The following is a 15302-nucleotide window of genomic DNA, read 5'->3' as shown; positions in this document are numbered from 1 at the left end:
ACATGTTTTAAATGCATTTCATTACTGAATAAAATGAAATAGTGTTCAGAAGATTTATTATTATTATTTATTATTATTTTTTTTTGGCAGTACACGGGCCTCTCACTGCCGTGGCCTCTCCCGTTGCGGAGCACAGGCTCCAGACGCACAGGCTCAGCGGCCATGGCTCACAGGCCCAGCCGCTGCGTGGCATGTGGGATCGTCCCGGACCGGGGCACGAACCCGTGTCCCCTGCATCGGCAGGTGGACTCTCAACCACTGCGCCACCAGGGAAGCCCTATTATTTTTTGTTTGTTTTATAAAATAACAGGAAAATACTGGAATCTTAGAGATTAAACCATTTCAACATCGAGCCTTTCTACCCCATCTCTGACAACTAGCTGCTCAGCCTCTGCTGGAAAATACTGTTACAGAGAAGCGAATGCTTCATTATTGGAGGGCCCAAGATTTTAAAAAGTTCTTACTTATGAGCAGCTTTCTGTAATTTCTACTCATTCTACCTCTTGTAGAAACATAAATCAGTCTAAATTCAAGGAGTAAATAATATTGTAAATGACAAAAATGCATTTCAAACTTGGTTTTCTTGAATTCTTGATTAAATAGCCCATTTTATGTACAAGAAATTTCCAAGGCATTTTACTAGAATTTCAATGAGCATGAGAAACTCTAATATGAATAACATTATATTGTTGCCATCCAAGAGATCAAAAGTATATTTGCAAATACTTTCCCTCCCACTTTTGTGGCCTTTCCTCTATTTTCTTCAATTTTCCTTTAACTTAAGACCCCTTTCCACTGGGAATGATTTCAGCTGTGTTCCTCCGTGATTAAAGCAAATGACATTGTTATTCCAATGAGATGTTTGTTAAAATGAGTGAATATCTAATTGGCGTAATGTAAAGAAAAGAATATTTTGGTGCTTTTTATCACTCTGAGAAACAACTTCCCTCTCCATTTATCCCAAGTAAGCCACGGGGGTGGGGGTAAAATACACAGAGCCATTCACATTACTTTGTAATGCACAGTCACACATTATTTGCAAATAGCTCTGCACCTTGAAGGAAATAATGCCTTTAACTCCAGAACCTAACATGAAATAGCCTCTACCTCTCCAACAGGAAGTTATCCTCAAGGTCACAGAGTAATATACCTCTCTCTTTCAAATGCCAGTATGCAAACTGAATTCCATCTCTTTTTGCACTGTGCAGAATCACACAAAATCTCAGCTTACATAATGATTCTTACCCACAGCACCTGAAAGCTCCTTCTTTGTGGGGATATGATAAATGAGAACTGCATCTGGAACTCGGTTGCTAGAGGTAAAGGCTAAGTGTGAATTTGAACTGGATCCAAAGCCTGACACTTATTTGGACATTAAAACTGTCAGATGATCCTACAAAATATGCCTCGTGCTTGTTTCACTGTGCCAATTGGCCTTCTAAGTGTATCAACTTCCAAGTTTCATCCCACACTCTGAGACTCTATTTGGAGAGCCAAGAGACATGAAATTGTTGACACAAGAGGATACAATGTTGGTAATAAAATATTCCATTTATCTCTTTTATATCTATGCTTTCTTAAAAAAATATAGGGTACTTAAGGATGTTGTTCAGGCAATCAAGTTTTGGACAGGTTTAAGATTTAAACTTTGTTACAGGTTTAAAGCAATTTCACTCTGTGAACTTTCTATATCCAAATAGATTTATTCTATGTGTTAATTTAATGATTAATCAAATTAAGCTTTTTAATTCTTGTGGTTTTTAAGAATTCATTTTCTGTGACGTGACAACATCATAGTACTAGTTGCTTCCTATGCTCGAAATAGGCATTCTGGGTTCTTTATTTAAAATGTATTTTTGAAAACGTAACTTTTTTTTTTACTAGTAGTTATAAGCATGTGAACAATTGTTAATGAAGTTTTCATTGGAAAAGAAGGTAAGAATGAAGGAGTAAAATAGTGACTTTTAGCCTTTCTATTCAGAATATGTGGGGAACTGTGGTAGATAAGCAACTATATTCTACTGTATTTCCTGGGAATTTTCTTAGACTTTCTTGGCCTCAGGTTCTCCACTCATAAAATGGATATAAAAATGTGATATTTTATCAAGCCTAAGACACCACTGATTGTAACATACACCATTATTTTGTGTACCACTAAGGAAAACAAAATACTACTTTAACTATAACATAATACTTTCTTATCCCTTAGAATTCTTGTTTTATACTTATCGAAAATCTATTTTTAGTTTTATTTAGACATATTTAAGCATTTGTCACACATTTGTCTCTATGATTTTCTGTGTGCACAATAATTCTCAATACAGTAAAAAAAAAAAAAAAAAAAAGACTATAACCAAACTGAATTCACAGGCAATGGAATTTGGCTAACAAAGACTATAACCCTCCATCAATTTTAGATGCTCCCAAGGTTGGAAGGGTCAATATGTGAAGTCTTAAACTCTACGAAGTATGTAATTCTGTTATTATCAATAGAAATAATTATTGTCATTATAACTATTATTTTATGGTTGTTACCATTGTCAAAACCATTTGTAAACTAGATGATTATGTTCCAAAATGAACATACAAATAGCCAAAGCAGTCTTGAGGGAAAAAAACGGAGCTGGAGGAATCAGACTCCCTGACTTCAGACTATACTACAAAGCTACAGTAATCAAGACAATATGGTACTGGCACAAGAACAGGAACATAGATCAATGGAACAAGATAGAAAGCCCAGAGATAAACCCACGCACCTCTGGACAACTAATCTATGACAAAGGAGGCAAGGATATACAATGGAGAAAAGACAGTCTCTTCAATAAGTGGTGCTGGGAAAACTGGACAGCTACATGTGAAAGAATGAAATTAGAACACTCCTAACACCAAAAACAAAAATAAACTCAAAATGGATTAGAGACCTAAATGTAAGACTGGACACTATACAACTCTTAGAGGAAAACATAGGAAGAACACTCTTTGACATAAATCACAGCAAAAACTTTTTTGATCCACCTCCTAGAGTAATGGAAATAAGAACAAAAATAAACAAATGGAACCTAATGAAACTTAAAAGCTTTGGCACAGCAAAGGAAACCATAAACAAGATGAAAAGACAACCCTCAGAATGGGAGAAAATATTTGCAAACGAATCAATGGACAAAGGATTAATCTCCAAAATATATAAACAGCTCATGCAGCTCAATATTAAAGAAACAAACAACCCAATCCAAAAATGACAGAAGACCTAAATAGACATTTCTGCAAAGAAGACATACAGATGGCCAAGAAGCACATGAAAAGCTGCTCAACATCACTAATTATTAGAGAAATGCAAGTCAAAACTACAATGAGGTATCGCCTCACACCAGTTAGAATGGGCATCATCAGAAAATCTACAAACAACAAATGCTGGAGAGGGTGTGGAGAAAAGGGAACCCTCTTGCACTATTGGTGGGAATGTAAATTGATACAGACACTATGGAGAACAGTATGGAGGTTCCTTAAAAAACTAAAAATAGAATTACCATATGATCCAGCAATCCCACTACTGGGCATACACCAGAGAAAACCATAATTCAAAAAGACACATGCACCCCAATGTTCATTGCAGCACTATTTACAATAGCCAGGATATGGGAGCAACCTAAATGCCCATCAACAGACGAATGGATAAAGAAGATGTGGGGGCTTCCCTTGTGGAGCAGTGGTTGAGAGTCCACCTGCCGATGCAGGGGACGCGGGTTCGTGCCCCGGTCCGGGAGGATCCTGCATGCCGTGGAGCGGCTGGGCCCGTGAGCCATGGCCACTGAGCCTGCACGTCCGGAGCCTGTGCTCCGCTACAGGAGAGGCCACAGCAGCGAGAGGCCCACATACTGCAAAAAAAAAAAAAAAAAAAAGATGTGGTACATATATACAATGGAATATTACTCAGCCATAAAAAGGAACTAAACTGAGTCATTTGTTGAGATGTGGATGGATCTAGAGACTGTCATACAGAGTGATGTAAGTCAGAAAGAGAAAAACAAATATTGTATATTAACACATGTATGTGGAACCTAGAAAAATGGTACAGATGAACCAGTTTGCACGCAGAAACAGAGACACAGATGTAGAGAACAAGCATATGGACAGCAAGGGGGGAAAGCCGCGGGGGGTGGGGATGGTGGTGTGCTGAATTGGGCGATTGAGATTGACATGTATACAATGATGTGTAAAAAGTTGATGACTAATAAGAACCTGCTGTATAAAAAAATTAATAAAATAAAATGAAAAAATGAAAAAAAAATCATTCACATAATACCACTCTAAAAGAAGTCCTTGTAACTCAAGTTGAAATAACTTGCTTATAATAAAAGGCCATGGATCAAAGAAGGAAACAGCTTTGCAAAACAGAGACAAATGCATGTATATGCAGCATATGAAAAAAAATGCCTAGTGGACTTACTAAAGCCAGTTTAAAAATTCAGTCATTCCTTGGACATACTTAAAGACAAAGTGTTTTTGTTTGTTTGTTTTGGGGTGAGGTTTCTGTTCTATTTATTTATTTATTTATTATTTTTATTGACAGTGTTGTGTCAGTTTCAGGTGTAAATGTTTTATTAAAGGAATCTTCCCTGTTCACCCTGGCTATGCTTCTATAAGGGTGAAAATGTAGAAAGCTTATGTGTGAGTAAAAAAAGAAGACAAAAAAGAAAGTTAATTTTTGTGTATAGAAGAGAAAATAAATTCTCTTTTTTCCAGCATAATTTTTTGTGGGAGCTTCTCTGACCTAATGGCATCAGTAACCCAGTATGTAATTCTTTCATTTTCTGCCTGTGTACTGGGAACTATCAAAGTCTTCCAGGTACCATGGACAGCACCACTCTTGATTAAACTTCCCTCTAATTAAATAGGTACCTTTTAACAGTAACTGTGAGATTGACCTATAGGAACACCTAAGTGTATAAGCCAAGCCATCCTACTTGCTTTCTTTCAACTTCTACCTACTCCTGTGACAGCGAGTCTTAAAAAAAAAAAAAATGATAGCTCCATTCTTTCAAGGTTTACAGATTTTAGAGCTTTATATAAATTCCACTGAAGCTACTTACTCTAACTTGATGGCCTCATCCTAGCTGAACACTGCACGGAACTGCTTCACAGTCAATAGAAGTATCTTTGGAATTGTTTGGCATGGGCTTTCCCTCTGTGATTCACTTTTGGTGGCTCATAATGCAAGGTATACAGTACTGCAGAATTTATTTCTCTAAGTTCAGTAAGCTTTCCAGTTCACTCAACCAAATAAGAATAACATTAGACCACATAATGTAAAAATAAATTCCTAGGTGTGATCTTTACAAGGATAAAAAATGTTTATAGCTCATACTTAAACTCCCTTTGTCTATGTAATGAACACAAACCCAACCTGTTAAAGCTTATCACTTTTTTTAAAAATAAATTTATTTATTTATTTTTGGCTGTGTTGGGTCTTCGTTTCTGTGCGAGGGCTTTCTCCAGTTGTGGCGAGCGGGGGCCACTCTTCATCTTGGTGCGTGGGCCTCTCACTGTCGTGGCCTCTCTTGCTGCGGAGCACAGGCTCCAGATGCGCAGGCTCAGTAGTTGTGGCTCACGGCTTAGTTGCTCCGTGGCATGTGGGATCTTCCCAGACCAGGGCTCGAACCCATGTCCCCTGCATCGGCAGGCAGATTCCCAACCACTGTGCCACCAGGGAAGCCCCAAAACTCATCACTTTTGCTTTTTCAATAAAAATAAGGGTGGATCATTAACAAAACAAAATAAGAAAAGCCAGGGTCTACTGTTGTCAATAATAGTATGTGAATGCCTGTTTATGATAATAAAATATAAAATTTATCTTTTCAAAATCAACATGTTTAAAATTGTGTGGGTTTTCCACATTTTGATATACTCAGTGACTTCATAGTTACTACATATCTTCTCAACTTGTATCTACCTAAATTGCTTGAGTCTTCCTTTAAATGACCTAGCCACACATCATTCCAAGGGGAGCCCTAACTCAGGGACTTTGGATGCAGCTCAGTGTTTTCATCCTGAGATGTGCTCCTCTACTGCCCTCTACTGTAAGTATCACTAATTTCTACAAGTCGGCCAGGATATTTACAGTGTTTTTATTAATCGAAAAGCAAAAAACCAAGGAAAAGCTCTACTTTGGAAAGAAAAACAGCACGAAGTTGACGTAAAAAGAACAGGCAGTCATTTTTCATTGTATTATACATTACGCCCAAAGTTGCTACTTTCAGTCACCATTATTAAAACAAGTTTCCAAAAACATGATAAATTGTACTAAGCAGAGTTGACTGTATCTGTAGTGGCAGGAGGAAATTATCTGAGTTTTAGGTTAGAACTCTTTTGTTCACTCCATGTTAAGTAAATGAGTTAAAACAAGAAGTGTAGTAAAGTCCATAAATTTTGACCTCTGCTTCCAATCTCCTCTTTCTAAATTTCTCCTTTCTCTACTGAGAAAATAAGTTCATTTATTTTCCTCTCTTACCAAAAATGAAATGATATTGAAGGTCAATTACTTGCAGTTGTTTATAGTTGGATCAATTTCACTTCATCAAATGTTCATTCCAATTAAGGTTCGTAATATGGTATTTCTTTCTTTCTGTTCTTCTTTCCTTTCTTCCTTCAACAAATAGTTTTGGGGCATATTCTATGTCCCAAGTACCTTCTTAAGAGCTGGAATGAGACTGGTTTCTGTCTTCACGGAACTTATAGTCTATAAGGAGATACAAACATTTAATTAAAAATTACAAGAATAAGTACTTAAGTATAATTTTCTAGAATAATATTACAAGCAGAGCAAGTATCAATAGTATATGCAAAGGATCCTATTTGGAGGGGAACTTGGTGCACTCAAGGACCTGGAAGGTCAGTGTGCTAAAGAAATGTGCTACATGAGGCTGGAGAACGGGGCATGAGCAGAATGCTCTGGGTCATGTTAAGGATTTTGGCCTTTGTCCCAAGAATATTTGGAAACCATTTGGTCATTTTAGGCAGAAGAATGACATGATCAGATTTGTGTTTAAGAGAGATCACTATGCCATCTGTGTGAAGAAAGTGGGGAGAAGACTGAATGCAGATTTTTTTCAGGGGATGTTGCCTAAATGAAATGTGATGGAGCCTGAAATAAGGAGGAGGAAGTGGACAACTTGGAGAAATTTTTAGAAGGTACGATGGAAAGGACTTGATGTGTATGAGAGGGCGTGAGGAAGAGGTTGTGGGAAGAGTAGTTCTGAAGCAGAGAAGGAATGTGGTTTCATCATGAGGTGTGTTAAGTTTTCTCTGTAATTCAAAACAAAACCGTCCCTTCCTTAGTCCTCTCCCCTGCTCATACAACAGTACACATGTATACACATGGAAATCCCAACATTCCAAGGGAATTTCAGGCACATTCCAGCTATATGTCAGATAACTGATATAGAAGATACATCCTCTCATTATAAAGATATTGAAATGCTGAGTATATTTAAATATATATATGTCTTTGTTTTTTGTATGTGTTATGCATTTCTGTGTATATATGTGTGTATACACACACATACATACCTGCATGTGCACTGACTCAGTTGTTGCTAATAGGGATTCAGAGCCTCATATAGATCTTACAGTGGGAGGCTAGAACACCAAAGAATATTTGGGGCAAAAGACAAAAAGTTTGGGATTCATGTGCTGGGACTGCCAGAAACAAAATTTTGCATAATGCCACTTTATTCATAAACTCAGCCAGGAAAACCACAAGGAAGCTTCCTTGTACTGTATTCAGTGTCTTGCATGGAAAGGAAATTTAAAAATCTGCTGTGAATGAACTAATGAGAATTATGTTTCTGCTACTCATTGGTACAACAATGTAAACTGAAATTTAAAGTAAAATCTAATTCAGGCATGTTGAAATCCAAAGGATGTTGTCATAAGCAAATACAAAACTGTTGTTTACATATAATCAAAAATTTTGATAAGGAAACAAATAACAATGTGAAAGTGTCCATAGATACAACCAACAGGAGGTTTAAGACCTAAAAACTGCAGATGAGTTAACAATCTGAAAAGAACTATAAAATAGATGTTAAATGATTAAAGAAGTAAAAGTAAGAATAGACGTCATGGTAATATAAAACAGTACAACTAAAAGATCAGGCAAATTTTTAAATAACTGGAAAAACTGATTCTGAAAATATCAAAAAATTAAGTGAAAAATACCTTCAGAATAAGGTTAAGTAACAGGAAAAAATAAAATTAAATAGAGTGTTGCTGGATCACCCTAACAGAAAATGAAAAGTTTATCTTCTGGAGCTATTTAACTGAAAAAAGATCTGAACTCAGGAATAACTGAATTTCAAAGTGAGATGCCCAAAAGAAAGGTTTTAGAGATAATGACTGTTATGGGGAATGGTAATGCAATCAATCATCCATTCTATTATGTGGTCCAGCAGTCAAAACTCCTCATCACAAACACAGAGCTCCCAACAAACTTTTTGGGATTTTAGATGCAATCTTCAGGGACTTCCCTGGTGGTACAGTGGTTAAGAATCTGCCTGCCAATGCAGGGGACACGGGTTTGAGCCCTGGTCCAGAAGATCCCACATGCCGTGGAGTAACTAAGCCTGTGTGCCACAACTACTGAGGCTGCACTCTACAGCCCGTGAGCTACAACTACTGAAACCCATGCGCCTAGAGCCTGTGCTCTGCAACAAGAGAAACCACCACAATGAGAAGCCTGCACACCAGAACAAAGAGTAGCCTCCACTCACTGCAACTAGAGAAAGCCCACATGCAGCAACGAAGATCCAATACAGCTGAAAAGAAAAAAAATAAAAAAGATTCAATCTTCAACTTAATGAAAAGATCTTACTCCCATATAGAAGAATCTGGCACAGGACCTGCCTTCTTGCATAAAGAACTAAAAAACTGCATAAAATATGAAGCAGACAGAGCAGAACTGTGTTGCCTAAGAGAAGAGAAACAGAAAGATGAGCCCTAGGATCATCTTAGCTTTCTATCTGAAAGCAATTTCCAGATTACAGTATAGATAGGGAAAAATAAGTAAAACCAACTGTCTAACTGAGATGAAAAGACAGATAAAAATTTGAGGAGGCCAACGACACTGGGATTTTCAGGGAAGAGTACCAGGGAACCATGCAGAAAAAGAGCTCCAGAAACCTGCATAGAGATCCCTTCAAGTCTTTGACTGAATTCAATTCTGGCCATGTGTCTACAAGACCAGCCAAAGGACAACATCCAGAATACAGTAAGCTAACAATTCCCAGAGTTCACACAGGACTGGGAGATATTGGAGTTCCTTCCAGCCAGAGAGGAGAAAACCACTAAATACACAGGACCCTCACTGGAGACCTCAGAAGAGTCATGCCTTAGAACTATGACTAAATAGTCCTAGAGTAAAGGCTACCGTAGACCTGTCCTAACAAAGGCTGAAGACAAACCTCAAAAGTATAAAACAGATCCTTAATTAACTGGCTGACAAAACTTTAAGATTTTTAAAGAAATAAAACAAAATTCAAACACTCAACCACATTAAAAAATAATGTCTAGCATCCAACCAAAAATTGCTAGACATGCAAAGAAGCAGAAAGACTTGTTCCATACTAGGAAGAAAGAAAAAGGCAATAAAGAGATCCCAAAATGACAGGCATGATGGAATTAGCAGATAAGGATTCTAAAATAGCTATTATAATTATGCTCATGGATTTAAAAGAAAATAGATATTTTTAAAAATAATAAATGGAATTTCTAGTATTTAAGATTACAATATTTAAAATGAAAAATTCAGTGACATCAGCATCATGGTGGCATAAGACACTTTTTCTATTTGTGCCCCCCCAACAACAACAAAAAGATGGCATCTATCCATGGACAAAAGTACCTTTGAGGGAGCTGTGGGACCTAGCACCATATGCTAAGGGACCCGTGAGGAATCTTTCCCACCTCTGTGCTGGATAATAGGCAAACAGACCTCAGTCCTGGTTGTGGATTCTGTGACTACCTGTGTACCAATGCTAGCCTCCCTCAGCCACACTCTGAGAGCCCCTGGAAAACATTGTCTTAGACAATCACCCATGGATGAGAGACCCTTTGTAGCAGTACAGGTTTCCAGAGGAGAAGTTCCAGCACACCACTGGAGCAAAAGAAACATAAATTTGGATTCACTGGAGTAGGTAAAAGGAACAGCTTGATCTTACCCACATTATCCCTCCCCAAGGTGGCACAGCTTAAGGCCAAGAGAGGTCTTCTCAGCTGTGATTTATCCTACAGGGGAAAAAGTGAGTGAGTGAGCACATGGCTTCCCCAACTGTGCAGGATGCTGCCAAAGGGATTCATTTCTCTCTTGCCCCACCCAGAGTACAGAATCATGAGCTATACGACTGAGGGGCAGGAAGAGACTGGGAGAGCTGAATATAGAACTGAGAGGGCATTAAAAGGATGCAGATCCTACTAACGCCCATAGACTCCATCCACAAGCCCACCCACAAGCCACTGGGAACACCTAACGTGGAGATCCTCCCAACTGGCCCACAGGCATCCACAGCACTCCATGCATCTAACCCACACACCTGCCAAGCCTGTGGCCAGCTCCCTGTATGTGCTCCAGTGGCAGAGACAGCAAGTATTGGTAGATGACTAGTGAGCACACACAGATCCAAATCTGCAGGCTGGGGAGAGACCACAAACTTGAGCTTTAGCGTGATTATTTTTGGAAAACGAAAGAGGCTGTCAGCACACACCTGGTGTTTTGCAAGATCCAGAGAGGTCATGCAGCTTTAAAATTCTGCCACAAGAAGTGTGGAGCTGGGGTACCCATAGAAAGTCTGAGATAACCTCAGAGTCTCTAGTAGGGATGATGGAAGGTATCTCTCTCCTGAAGGCCATTAGCAAAGACTGGAGGAGGTGACTGCTATTTCAAATGTGAAGACGACAATAGACAACTTCAATGAACATGAAGTATCAAAGTAACATGACACCACAAAAGGATCACAATAATCTTCTAGTAAACAAACGCAAAGACATGGGAATCTGCAATTGATTCGATAAAGAATTCAAAATAGCTATTTTAAGGGAACTCACTGAGTGACAAGAAAACACACAAAGGCAATTCAGTGAAATAAAGAACGTGATATATGAAAAAAAATGAGAAATTAAAGAGATAGAAATCATAAAAATGCACCAAACAGAAATCCTGGATCTAAAGAATACAATGACTGAAATGAAAACTGCAACAGAGAGCACCAACATCAGAATAAAACAAGCAGAACAAAGAATCTGGGAGATAGAAGACAGGAACTTTGAAATTATCCAGTCAGAGGAAAACAAAGAAAAAGAATGAAAAAGAGTGATGAAAGGTTATATGATCTATGGGATACTATACAAAGAACCAATTTGTGAATAATTGTAGTTCCAGGAGGAGAAGAGAGAAAAGAGGTCAGAAAGCTTACTTAAAGAACGAAATGAGGGACTTCCCTGGTGGCACAGTGGTTAAGAATCTGCCTGCCAATGCAGGAGACACGGGTTCGAGCCCTGGTCCGGGAAGATCTCACATGCCGCAGAGCAACTAAACCTGTCTGCCACGATTACTGAGCCTATGCTCTAGAGTCTGTGAGCCACAACTACTGAGCCCGCGTGCCACAACTACTGAAGCTCACGCCTAGAGCCTGTGTTCCGCAACAAGAGAAGCCACTGCAATGAGAAGCCCTCACACCACAACAAAGAGTAGCCCCAGCTCGTTGCAACTAGAGCAAGCCCGAGTGCAGCAATGAAGACCCAGTGCAGCCAAAATAAATAAATAACTTTTTAAAAAATAAAAAAAAAGAATGAAATGAAACCTTTCCAAATCTGCAGAGAGATTTGCATATACAAATTCATGAAGCTCATAGGTTAACAAACAAAATCAACTTTAAAAATTCATCTCCAAGACACATTATAAAAAACTCAAAGCACAAAGTCAAAGAGAGAATCTTAAAAGAAGATCTTTTAAGAATCTTAGAAGAGGGTAACTTGCAAGGAAACCGCCGCACATCTATCAGGGGATTTTTCAACAGAGACCTTACAGACCAGGAGAGAGTGAGGTGATATGCTCAAACTTCTAAAAGACAAAAACTGCCACCTAAGAATACTTTGTTCAGAAAATACGTCCTTCAGAAATGAAGGCAACATAAAGACTTCTTACAATCAACAAAAGCTGAGGTCACCACTAGGTCTGCCTTATAAGAAAGGTTGAAGGGAGTTCTTCAAGATGAAATGAAAAGATGCTAATCAGTAACAGGAAAACATATGAAAACATAAAACACACTGGTACAGGTAAGTGTATACTCAACGTCAGAATACTCTAATACTGTAATATGGGGGAGTATTACCCACTTAACTCTCGAATCATGGTTAAAAAGACAAGAGTATTAAAAATAACTATAGCTATAATCATTTGCTCATGAATACACAGTATAAAAAGAGGTAAATTGTGACATCAAAAACATAAAATGAGGTGGTGAGGAGTAAAAGTTTAGAGGTTTTGTAAGTGATTGAAGTGATCTGTGTAAAAATCTGTTCCATTCGTGAGATGTTTTGTGTAAGCCTCATGGTACCCACAAAACAAAAACCTACAGTATATACAGAAAAAATAAAGAGAAGGGAATCAAGGCATACCACTATGGAAAATCATCAATTCAAAAAGGAAGGCAGGGCTTCCCTGGTGGTGCAGTGGTTGGGAGTCCGCCTGCTGATTCAGGGGACGCGGGTTCGTGCCCCAGTCCGGGAAGATCCCACGTGCCGCGGAGCGGCTGGGCCCTTGAGCCATGGCCGCTGAGCCTGCGCGTCCGGAGCCTGTGCTCCACAACGGGAGAGGCCACAACAGTGAGAGGCTCACGTACAGCAAAAAAAAAAAAAAAAAAAGGAAGGCAGCAAGAGAGGAGGAAAAGGAACAAAGGAGCCAGGAAACAATGGTATTAGTAAGTCCTTACCTATCAACACTTACTATAATGTAAATGGATTGAATACGTCAATTAAAGATATACAGTGACTGGATGGATTTTTAAAAAAATAAACAAGAACCAACTACCTGCTGCCTATAAGAGATTCACTTTAACTGTAAGGACACGCATAGGCTCAAAGTAAAGAGATAGAAAAAGACATTCGATACATGTGGAAGCCAAAAAGAGCAGGGTAGCTATACTTATATCAGACAAAACAGACTTTAAGCCAAACATGGTAATAAGAGACAAAGAAAATCATTATATAATGACAAAAGGAACAATTATCAAGAAGATGGAACATTGTAAATATATATGCTCCCAACATCAGAGCACCTAAATATATTAAGCAAATACTAACAGATCTGAAGGGAGAAATAGACATCAATACAATAATAATAGGGGACTTCAATACCTCACTTTCAACAATGGAGAGATCACCCAGACAGAAAATCATTAAGGAAACATTGGACTTGAACTATAATTTAGACTAAATGGATTAACAGACATGTAAGGAATATTCCATCTAACAGCAGCAGAACACACATTCTTCTCAAATACACATGGAACATTCTCCAGGATAAATCACATGTTAAATCCCAAAAACAGTCTTAGCAAATGTATAAATTTGCAATGTATATTCTCAGACATTAGAAGAACTAAATGAAAAATCAATAACAAAAATATATCTGGAAAATCTCCCAATATTTAGACATTAAACATCACACTTCTAAATAGCACATGGATCAAAGAAAATTAGAAAATATTTTGAACTGAATGATAATAAAACCCAACATCTGGGAATTTGGGGGTGCACTTAAAGAATGCTTAAAGGGGAAATGTATGGATTTAAATGCTTATAGTTGAGGAGAAGAATATAAAACCACTAACCTAAGCCTCCTATTTAAGGAGGTAAAAAGGAAGAGCAATTAAATCCAAAATAAGTAGAAGGAAAGAAAGAAGAAAAATAAAAATGCAAATTTATAAAATATAAAAAGCAAACAATGGCGTGAATTGATAAAATCAAAACATCTTTTCAGAAGATTAATAAAATGGATAAAACTCTAGCTAAGCAATAAGTAAGAAAAGAGAGAAAACTAAATTGCCAATATCAGAAAAAGACAAAGATTATCACCTTGGAGCCTTCAGATTTTGAGAGGATAATAAAGGAATATTAATATTATTATATTAATAAATGTGATGGTATGGATGAAATGGAAACATTTCTAGAAAAACAGAAATTACCCAAACTGGTACAAGAATAAATATAAAACATGAATAATCCTGTATTTCTTAAAGGAATTGAATATGCCATTTAAAATATTCCTCTCTAAAAAACTCCATGCTCAAGTGGCCTCACTAGTGAGTTATATCAAATAGTTAAGGAAGAAATAAAACCACTCTTACATAAACTTTTAGAAAATGCAAGAAGAAGGAACTTTTCTCAACTCAATTTATGAGGCTAGAATTACAGTGAAACAAAAACTGTGAAAGGAATTCCTTTACAAGAAAGGCATGCTTAATACTAATATTTCCTCATGAACATAGATGCAAAATATTTAATAAAATGTAAGTCAAACCTAGCAATATATAAAGTGGATAATCCATCATGACAAAGTGGTATTTAATTCCAGAAGTTAAGTAAGATTGGTTTAACATTTGAAAAGCAATCAATATGATTACCATAGTAACCAAATTAAGTAGGAAAACCATATAATCTTCTTATAATAGGTGTAAAAAAAGACATTTCACAAAATTTACACACACTTACAGAGAAAATCTTAGCAAACTAAGGAATAGGAAGGCAATTTCTCAGTCTGATAAAAGCACATTTCAAAAAACCCTACAGCTAACCTCATAGTTAATGGTGAAAGATTGGGTACTCTATGCCTAGGTTTGGGAACAAGGCATAGTTCCCAAAGGGCCTGATCTCAGTTTTTCCTTTCAAAATTATACTGGAGTTCCTAACCAGGGCAATAAGGCAAAAATAAAAATGAATAAATAAAAGGCATGCAGATTAGAAAGGAAGAAATAAATCTGTCTTTATTGCCGAAAATATGATCAATCAATTTGCAGACAACTTGATCTGTAGGTTCTAAATCTACAAAAACATGTTAAATGACTAATAACTGAATTTAAAAAGATCACAGGATACAAGGCTAATGTAAAAACTAAATTGTATTCCTATATATTAACAACAAACAACTGATGTTTAACAGTTGATGTATAAATATCCCTCAAGTAGGAAAATCCTGAAATACACACACACACACACACACACACACACACACACACACACACACACACACA

Source organism: Monodon monoceros, unplaced genomic scaffold (assembly GCF_005190385.1).
Source record: "Monodon monoceros isolate NGI ecotype Baffin Bay Population unplaced genomic scaffold, NGI_Narwhal_1 Super_Scaffold_2, whole genome shotgun sequence".
Classification (NCBI taxonomy): domain Eukaryota; kingdom Metazoa; phylum Chordata; class Mammalia; order Artiodactyla; family Monodontidae; genus Monodon; species Monodon monoceros.
Note: the sequence above shows the minus strand (reverse complement) of the source record.